Source organism: Rhagoletis pomonella, unplaced genomic scaffold, assembly GCF_013731165.1.
Source record: "Rhagoletis pomonella isolate Grant_MI unplaced genomic scaffold, Rhpom_1.0 Rhpom_scaffold_00007, whole genome shotgun sequence".
NCBI lineage: Eukaryota > Metazoa > Arthropoda > Insecta > Diptera > Tephritidae > Rhagoletis > Rhagoletis pomonella.
In genome coordinates this window covers 1,317,402-1,327,380 of record NW_023458561.1, presented here as the reverse complement: position 1 = coordinate 1,327,380, position 9,979 = coordinate 1,317,402, and positions in this window count along the sequence as shown.

The window sequence follows — 9,979 nt, the reverse complement described above, 5'->3', positions numbered from 1 at the left end:
TCAGGCTTTGTTTATTTTAAGGCGAAATTTGCGAATTATTTATTTTTATTTTTGCATTGAAAAATGTGTATAAAATATTTTTCTTTATGTTCTATAAGTCTATACATATGTATATAATTTTGCTTTCGTGTGTGTTGGTGTTGCCTTGGCGAGATCATTGTGGGAGTGTTGGTCCGTAAGTCCACTGTCCAAAAGTCAAACTCAACTAATCCCCCTCTATATATTAACAAGTGTGGCCCTTCAACGATTGAGGCTCTGGCTCCAAGCGCGGCTGCCACACTTTCCCCCAAAACCCATAAAGTAACCTACCCCCTGAGCGAAACTTCCAAAGGCCTCACGTATATGCGGTGCTGGACCGCACACACGGCAGCTTGAATGGTATATCTCACAAAAAGAGGAAAAATAAAAATAAATAAATACCAACTGGCCCTCGTCTCATTTTCAGTTTCCACTCCTAAGAACGCTGAGGTCCTTACGAGGCACCCTGAAGATGAGGCGGGCACTCCCCCCTATTTGCCAATTGGGCATAATCGCCTACAATGATACCCCCTTGACCCTAACACGTCCGATAGAAAAGAAACTAAGATAGAAGTATGCAACAAGAAAACTAAAATGAACTGAAAAGGTGTTAGTATTAGAAATGATGGGAAATCTAAAAATTAGTGGGCTATTACGTTGGGCGCCATTGTAATGTAGCAACATGGTCGAGCCAGGCGAGGCGGCATGCAGGCATGCTTGCATCCCAAGCTAGAAAGCAACAAATGAAGAAATGGTCCTGTCCTGTCCTGTCAGGTGGAGTCATTCCACCCTTTTTCTACGCGAACTTCACGCGAAGCCTTGGGCGTTGTCGTGACTCCTCACCTACTTTACAACGCCCCCTAACCTGACATCAGTCCGTCTATCTATAAGTCCGTCATTATGCAATCATTGTCAACGTTAGTACACTCCCACTTCCCCTCTGCTGCACAAGCGCAACACCCACACCAAAAATTTCGTGCTTAGCAGTTCATCGCTACAATCCACCACTTAAACAAAATCAACCTCAAACCATTTAATCCCTTTTTTCCTCACGTTATTATTACATTAGAAATTTAACCCTAATTACAATTAAAAATCCAACACTTAAATAACTCTAAACCTCAAATTCAAAGATCCAATATTTAATTCTAAAACTCAAATTTAATGTAGCTCTAAAACTCAACCTCTAAAATTCAATATTTAACTTTACCTTCGCGGTGATATTTATCTTTGTAAGACTTTGAAAGAAAAAACACGATGTCAACGCTCTGACAATTCAAGTTTTATTGTAGAGTATAAGAAACTTAAAGTACAGTGTAAGCACAGAAACAGGAAGATAAATGACAATGTCAAAGAATATAATGAGTATGAATTAGGGTTGCATTTAGGAACGGTTAACAAACTCCGCCTCAACCTCAATTCGAAATACAAAAACAACTTTTACAAAAATTTCAAAATTAGAAAAATTATTACAGAAACAAATGTTTACAAAAAGTCTCATGTTTAATCTTGGCTAAACTTTTAGTTAAACCATCAGCTAAGTTATTTGTTGTAGAAATATGCCTTATATCAATTTCTTTCATTCTATGTTTATCTTTGATGAAGTGAAATCTTATATCTATATGTTTACTGCGCTTCTTCGTTGCGTCGTTCGTTGCAATGAATAAGGCTCCTTGGTTGTCGCAAAAAAGAGTTGTAGGATTTTGGACATATTTCTCAAAACCAATTTCATTTAAAATACTTCTTAGGAACGCCACTTCTTTAGTGCCTTGACACACAGCAATATACTCCGCCTCCATCGAGCTCAAAGCGATAACGTCTTGCTTCTTGGCTTCCCATTGCACGGGACCACCACCGAAAAGAACTATAAAGCCGGTATACGATTTTCGATCGGTTGCATCAGACGCCCAGTCAGAATCTGTATATAACATACAAAGCGATTAGTTTTTGTAAAGCGTAAGCTTACGTCACTCATATGCTTCAAGTAACGGAGAACATGTTTAGCAGCAATAAAATGTTCGCTGTGTGGATGGCTGCAAAACTGCGATAATCTTGAAACTGCGTACGCTATATCCGGTCGTGATATTGTCGATAAGTAAATAAGTCCACCTATTAAGGACTGATACCTTTTCACCTCTTCACCTGCGCAATTCGGTTTACAACATTTTTGTAGTATACAACCGCTAGCCAAAGGAGTAGGAGAACTGTTGCAATTTGTCGAGCATCTTCTCGATGTACGATCTCTGGTGGATTCTGATTTCCCCACGTTCGCCCTCTCACTCGATCTGCATGCCGAGGTAATGTTGTATGGGACCTCTATCCACAACATTAACGCTTTTATTAAGTTCCTTTATAATTCGATGCATAGATTCTCTCGAACTGCACGCTACGATCAGGTCGTCGACATACACGCCAATTATGTTGATTTTAGCATGTGTTCTCTTGTAAAATACGCAGCAGTCTGACTTACACTTTCGAAACCCAAGCTTTAGCAGAAGCTCGCTGATTTTTGCGGACCAATCTCTGCTTTAGCCCATAAATAGACTTCTTTAGACGACAAACGCTCTCCGGCTTATCTGGATTTTCAAACAAAACTGGTTGCCGCATGTAAACCTCCTCTTTTAGTTCGCCGTTTAAGTAGGCTGAAGTAATGTCAATGTGGTTCACTAAAAGTGAATGTTGAACAGATAATGCCAGTATCAACCTTATCGTTGCATGACGAACGACTGGCGAGTATGTCTCAAAATAATCAATTTGTTGTCTTTGGAAACAACCTTGAGCTACGAGGGGTGCTTTATATTTCTCCACGCTACCATCAGCTCTTTTCTTTGTGGAATAAACCCATTTACATCCAATAATGTTTTTGTTTTCAGTAGGGTCTATGAGCTCCCAGGTTTGGTTGCGTAAAAGCGCCTGGAATTCCAGCTCCATAGCTTCCTTCCATTGTTGAGCGTTTTCATGCTGCAAAGCTTCTTTTACAGTGATTGGATCATTAGACTTACGAGTGACAGCATTGAGAACATTTCTCTCTCGCTCAACCGCAAACATCTTTCTCGGCCTACCAACGCGACCAGTTTTTAACCGACTTCCAAAAAAGGAGGAGGTTATCAGTTCGTCGGAATATTTTTTTTTTTTTTTTTTTATGTATGTTACCGCATAACTTTGGACCACGTCAACCGATTCTTTTTGCATCGGAAAGGTAGTGTCTCAGAGGTGGTCCCATACTAATCTGGTTAAGATCCGATCAGCGGATCATGAGAGATATATATATATATTTTTTTTTTATATGGGAGTTGAAGTCGGTTTTTTGTTTTGCTAAAAATTACTAGTTATAAGTTTTGGTCTACCTCGTTTTACGCGTCCCTCTGCATTTACAATTACGCGACCAGCGTCGGAACTGTTTCCATAAGAAGAATTTACAGCTTGTGAGTTATTAACAGTATCGGCGTTAATAACAGTAGCGTCAACTTTGTGCTCAGCAGCAGCATTGACTGCAACATCCTCGCCTTCATTCGCAAGAATATCATCAAAATAAAAAATCGTTTCGTCTGTGGATTTTATTTCAACTTCGCTCTCATCTCTGGTAGAAGTTGAATTTTTAACATTGGTGACATCATGTTTACTATTAATCGGCTCTTCGAAAAATGCAACATCTCTGGATATAACTATGGATTTGTTTTGGCTGTTGTACAGACGATAACCTTTAACATCCTTTGCGTAACCAACAAATTTAACCGCATTGCCTTTTGGAGCAAACTTTGATCGACCGCCTCTCTTGTCCATCACGACAGCATTGCAGCCGAATATCCTCATATGACATACATTAGGCTTGCGACCGAACCAACGTTCAAATGGGACTGAGTCTTTTAAAATTTTAGATGGTAACCTGTTTCGCACATATGTGGATGTATTTACCGCCTCGGACCATAAGGTTTGTGGTAGTTGAGACTGCTGTAACATACAGCGGGCCATTTCGACAACAGTACGGTTAAACCTTTCGGCTATTCCATTTTGTTCCGGCATATATGGCGTCGTAGTTTGATGGGTAATTCCCTTTTCGCTCATGTATTGTCTAAACGTCTCATTTACAAACTCGCGACCGTTGTCACTTCTCAATATTTTTACCTTTTCACCTGTTTGGTTCTCAGCCTTTGCTACGAAATCCTTAAATGTAATAAGCGCATCTGACTTATTTTTCAGGAAATAAACCTGGACATATCTTGAATAATCGTCTATGAAGCTGATGAAATACATGGAACCACCGATTTCACTCTCATCGGGCCGCACAAGTGTGAATGATTTCTAATGGTTTCTTGCTATATACTTCTTTGTAACTTGTGAAAGGCTTTTTCTTTATTTTACACAATGCACAAATCTGACAACTAAAATTTGCGGGCTTATTCAGTTTGTAACAATTTTCAATCATTCCTTTGTTAAACAGCTTTATTACGCTATCGCAGTTCAAATGGCCAAACCTTTGATGCCACAGTTGTACTTTGTTGCTCGACTTTTCACATACTTGCATCAACTTATTTGTTTTCCTAAATGTGATTTTTGCTATGTAAATATTATTATGAAGGAACGCCTCAAAAAGTAGTTTATTTTCTTTGCTCTTAGGTTAGGTTAGGTTGAAGTGGCTGCTAGGCCCAGAGGGCGCCAGCACACTTAGGCCCGATCAGGGCCCATTGTGATACCACATGGATCCAAAGAAAACCCCTATTCCTTAAACCAGTTTGTGGAGTCTGCAAACCTTAGCAACTGCCGTATTCCAAACTTAGCAGTCGCGCTTAGATCGTCTAGAAGACCTATACCTAGGAATTTCTGTATTTTCCTGCCCAGTGCTGGACAATCGCAGAGTAAGTGCCTTATTGATTCAGGCTCTTCTTCGTCGTGGCAGCTCCTGCAGTAGTCGTTGTGACTAACCCCGAGGCGTTCTGCGTGCCTTCCTATCAAAATATGTCCTGTGAGCAGACCAATGGCCAGTGACATATCGCCTTTGTTGAGAGTGAGAATTTATCTCGATCTCCGTACATCCCATTTTGGCCATGTAAGCTTCGTTGTATTACAGTTTTCAGTGCGCTCCCATCTGGAGGCCGCTTCTTCAAGGAAGTTCTCCCTTAGTAAGAGCTTGCAGGAAGCGAGTGGCATACCCACCCTCTTCCAGACTGGTGAAAGTGGAGAGGAAGTACCCGCCCTTGCAAGCTCGTCTGCCTTCTCATTTCCTGGTATGTCACTGTGCCCCGGTACCCATACCAGGTGCAAAGCGAACTGCTCTGCCATCACGTTAAGTGATTTGCGGCAGTTGGCAACTGTTTCCGAATTTATAGTGACAGAGTCAAGCGCCATAAGGGCCGCCTGACTGTCTGAGTATATATATATTTCCGTAGTGGCGATAACAGCTAGTTTTAGGCTGTCAACGGCTTCTTGTATGGCTGCCAATTCGGCTTGAAAGACACTACAGTGGTCAGGTAGTCGGAATGATCTTTTTATTCCCAATTCCTCCGAGTAGACGCCTCCTCCTACCCTATTTTCTAGTTTGGAGCCGTCCGTGTAGAATCTTATGGCATCTCTAGACCCCGGAGCTCCTTCGAGCCATGATTCCCTGCTAGGTAGCGTTACGCTATAACCTTTAGTGAAAGTGAGCCTTGGTACACAGTAGTCCTTTGTACTCGGTAGTTGTCGGTTTCTCAGAATTGTAGTGTGACCACAGCGAGCCACTTTCCAGCTTTTAAGCCCCTGTAGTCTTAGGGCTGCAAACGCAGCGTATTGTCGTCCCATAATATCTATGGGTATGATGTTGAGGATCGTGTTCATTGCCATAGTAGGTGTTGTGCGGAGAGCACCACTAATGCAGATCAGGGCCGTTCTCTCCACTTTTTGTAATTTAATAATGTTTACTTTCTTCTCCAGCACTGGCCACCATACCACTACCCCGTACAGAAGTATGGGCCTCACCACGACGGTGTATATCCAGTGCACTAGCTTCGGGGTTAAACCCCATTTTTGGCCGATTGCTCTCCTGCAGCTGTATAGGGCAACCGTGGCCTTCCGCACCCGCTCTTCGGTGTTTTGAATCCAGCTTAATTTTCTATCTAGGACTATCCCCAGGTATTTAGCGGACTCGCTTAATTTTAGTGTGGTCTGTGCCAGCCTTGGTGTTATCAATGGGGGGATTTTGTACCTTCTTGTGAACAGTACAAGTTCTGTCTTGCTTGGGTTTACCCCTAGCCCGTTATTTTTTGTCCAACTCTCGACTTCCTTCAGTTTTACCTGCATAATGTCACATAGAGTCTGTGGAAATTTCCCACTTACTGTTAGTGCAAGATCATCCGCATACGCAATAACCTTACAGCCACCCCCCTCCATGCCACACAGCAGTGAGTTTACCGCTGCGATCCATAATAGAGGGGATAGGACTCCCCCTTGCGGGGTGCCCCTCTCTACGAACCTGGTCAACGATACCCCCGCCAGCTCCGCCCGGACCACCCTGCATCTCAGCATTTGGTTTACGAGCGCAACTAAGCGCGAGTCGATGCCCAGGCCCGCCAGTGCTGCCGTTATCGCGCCCGGCATGATGTTGTTAAAGGCGCCCTCTATATCCAGGAAGGCTGCTAGCGTATATTCTTTGATGTCTAGTGATCTCTCTATATACGACACTATTTCATGTAGCGCCGTTTCTGTAGATCTACCTTTCGTATAAGCATGTTGTGTGGTAGAGAGTCTGTCACCAACCGACTCTCTGATACGGACCTCCACCAGTCTCTCCATAACCTTCAGTTGAAATGACGACAAGGTGATGGGCCTGAAATCCTTTGGGTTATTGTGAGACACCTTCCCTGCCTTGGGGATGAACACCACTCTTGATTCCCTCCACTTTCTAGGGATATGGTTAAGAGCTAATACTCCCTTAATTATAGCGTGTAGCCCCGCTGAGCTTAGCTGAAGTGTTTGCTGCAGCTGTATGGGGGCAATGCCATCCGGACCTGCTGATTTATAGGGCTTAAATGTCCCAATAGACCAGATGACCTTTTCCCTAGTGAGGAAATCTCCAGTGACCGAAAGACCTCCAGTTAGATGTGGCCGTACCGGCATGCTATCCGTGGCACCCGGGAAGTGTGTGCAAAGAAGCAGATCCAGTGATTCCTCCTCGGTCTCTGTCCAGGAGCCGTCAGGTCTTTGCAAGCATCCTGGGGCTTTCTGGGCAGTACCTGAGAGTATCTTTCTGAGCCTGCCTGCCTCTGAGATAGAATCCACCCCATTGCAGAAGTCTTTCCATGAGGTTCTTTTCGACCTTCTTAGGAGCTTCTTGTACTCCCGTAACGTTGTCTTGTAGGTCTCCCAATGACCCTCACTACCAGACGCAGTAGCCTGATTGAAGGTTTTCCTGCAGTTCTTGCGTGAAATCCTGATTTCTTCATTCCACCAGGGTGGCTTTTTCCTACCCCGGTGCTGCTTTTTGGGGCATGCAATGTCTATTGCCTTACTGCAGGCCCCCGTAAACTGGTCGACAAGATATTCCAGCTCCTCTAGGTTTGCTGGAGTAGCCGGCTCTCTATCTTGTGGCAAAAGCCTATCCAGCTCTTTCCGATACCTATGCCAGTTGGCATTTCGCAAGTTTCTAGTTAGAGGAGCCTTGGGCGTTTCCCCTAATACCTCGAATTGGATATATCGGTGGTCGGAAAAGGAGTGCTCCTCAAGCACCTTCCACTTCCCGACCAGACATTCCGCATTCTCAGAGATGAGGGTAACGTCCAGAACTTCCCTTCGGGATTTTGTAATAAAAGTGGGATCATTCCCCCTATTCGCAATAACAAGCTTAGAACTAAGTATGAAATTAAAAAGTGAATCACCCCGTTCGTTATCATCGGAGCTGCCCCAGGTGTGATGGTGGCCATTCGCGTCACCTCCCAAAATTAGCGCCTCTCTCGTGCTGGCCACTAGGTCTTTAATGCAGGTAGTTGGCACCTCCTTGTCATGCGCTAGGTACATGGATGCCATCTTAATTGGTCGTCCGTTTGCACTTAGACTGACCGCTGTTGTGTCCTCGTCGCTAAATTGTGGAAGAAAGAGACACTTTAGTGTGATACTTATCAATATGCACGTCCTTGGTTTCCCCGTTGCGGCTCCACTTACCAGTCTGTAGCCCGTCGCTTTCAGCCCACAAATGTTTTGTCCCACCACCCAAGGTTCTTGGATTAGGACGATGTCGGCTGCCCCTTTAGCTGTTAGACGGAGCAGCAGTGCAGCTGAAGCTGCTTTACAGTGGTGAAGGTTAATCTGCAGTACCTTCACCATCTTGGCCGTTATCGCCCACGTCGCCTATTAGGGTGGAGTTGACCGCGTCTTCCGACATCTCGATCAACTCCTCCTCCGTATAAAGCCGAAGCATGCGTCCGACCCCCAGCGAAGAAGTCGATGAGGCATAACCCCCGGTCAGGTCGTCCATCGGATCAGCCTGCTCGGATTCTTCCTCCATCTCCACGTCGCTGTTGGCCTCTTCCGGCTCTACCTCCGCGATCAGGTTCTTCGCTGCGTTTACGTCATTGCTGTAGACCTTAATTTTGGCCATGTCACAGCCGTAACGTATGACCCCGCTCTTTTTCTCCAACAACTCTATGGAGTCCTTATTTAGAAGCAGGACAACCTGCATCGTCGCTTTACCGCTTTCGTTGATTTTGACCACCTTCCAGTTATCGGTAGGTAGCTCCGGGTTATAGAGCCTTATGGTTTGGAGGATCCTTTCTGGCTCCGCTGGTTTGCAAGGCAACCATGCTCTCGCTCTCGGTCGCACCGGTAGGTCCTTGAAGTCGACCGCCCTGAGCTTCGCACCAGGGTAGACTTCTCCAATACCTGCGACTGTTTTCTTGTAGATCTCCGCTGATCTAGCATCCTCGCATGCTATAACGCGGATATTATTTTGGAACCACCCCGCTCCCTTGCAGGTTGGCGGAGGTCCCGGATTCTCCAACATAATGTTGATAGCAATGTCGGCCATCGCGGCCTTAACCCACTTCCATTGCTGCCTCAGGGTGAGGCTGTCTTCATTGCTCTCATCGATGACGCCGAGCAGGATCTGCTCCTTGGCTACTTCAGCAAAAGAAGGCCCCTGCGTTCTGACCCTCTTTGCGTATTGGTTGGGCGTATTTTCCCCCGATCTATTGCGCTTACTGGAGGGCGCCTGCGGCTGCTTCTCCTCCGGCTTGCGGTAGTCGGGCAGGACTGCCTTTGCCCAGTCGATTTCTGTGAGGATCTCCTTCACATGCTCTTCTTTCGCCTTGCCACACAGGTCAGGCGTTGCGGTGAACCTTTGCAGGATTCGAGCAGCCAGCTTCCTCTGCCGATAGCCCGCTGCAGCTGGTTCTGGCCTCTGGTCAGGCCTCGTGAAGGCCGTGGGTGTCGCGGGAGGACCGCCCGGGGCCTGCGCCCCAGATTCAGCCTTATCCCCGGCTGCAATCTGCATGCCAGGTTGGCGTCCACTGGTGCCAGGAGTTTCCCGGGGTGGACTCCTTTGAGCAGCCCCACCGCCACTTTCCTTCGTTTTCGCGAGAGCTTGGCCCGGTTTCACCATTGGCCTTGGTTTCCCGCTATTTGTCACCGCACTACGGCTGGTGGAGATACTCTGCATCGCTTGAGCTCCTTGTTTAGTGGGCCGAGACCCTTCCGACGCTTTAAGGGGGCCGGTCCCTTTATAAATTGTTTTTGATGATGTTGTTGCTGTTTTTGTTGTTGTTGTTGTTAATTGTCTCTTATCCATAATTGATCCCACGGGCTGCGGAGAAAGGGGTTCGTCCACCCGGGCAGAGATCCGCGATGCCCAGGTAAGGCCTACTTACATCCTGGGTGTGGCCGCCTCCCAGAGGGCTCCGTTCGCGACTGGGCTATTTAGGGGCCCCCAGCCTGGCCGATCCTCGGTACGGTGCGCGTGACGCCTTGATCCAGCCCCTTCAGACCTCCAAGCCAC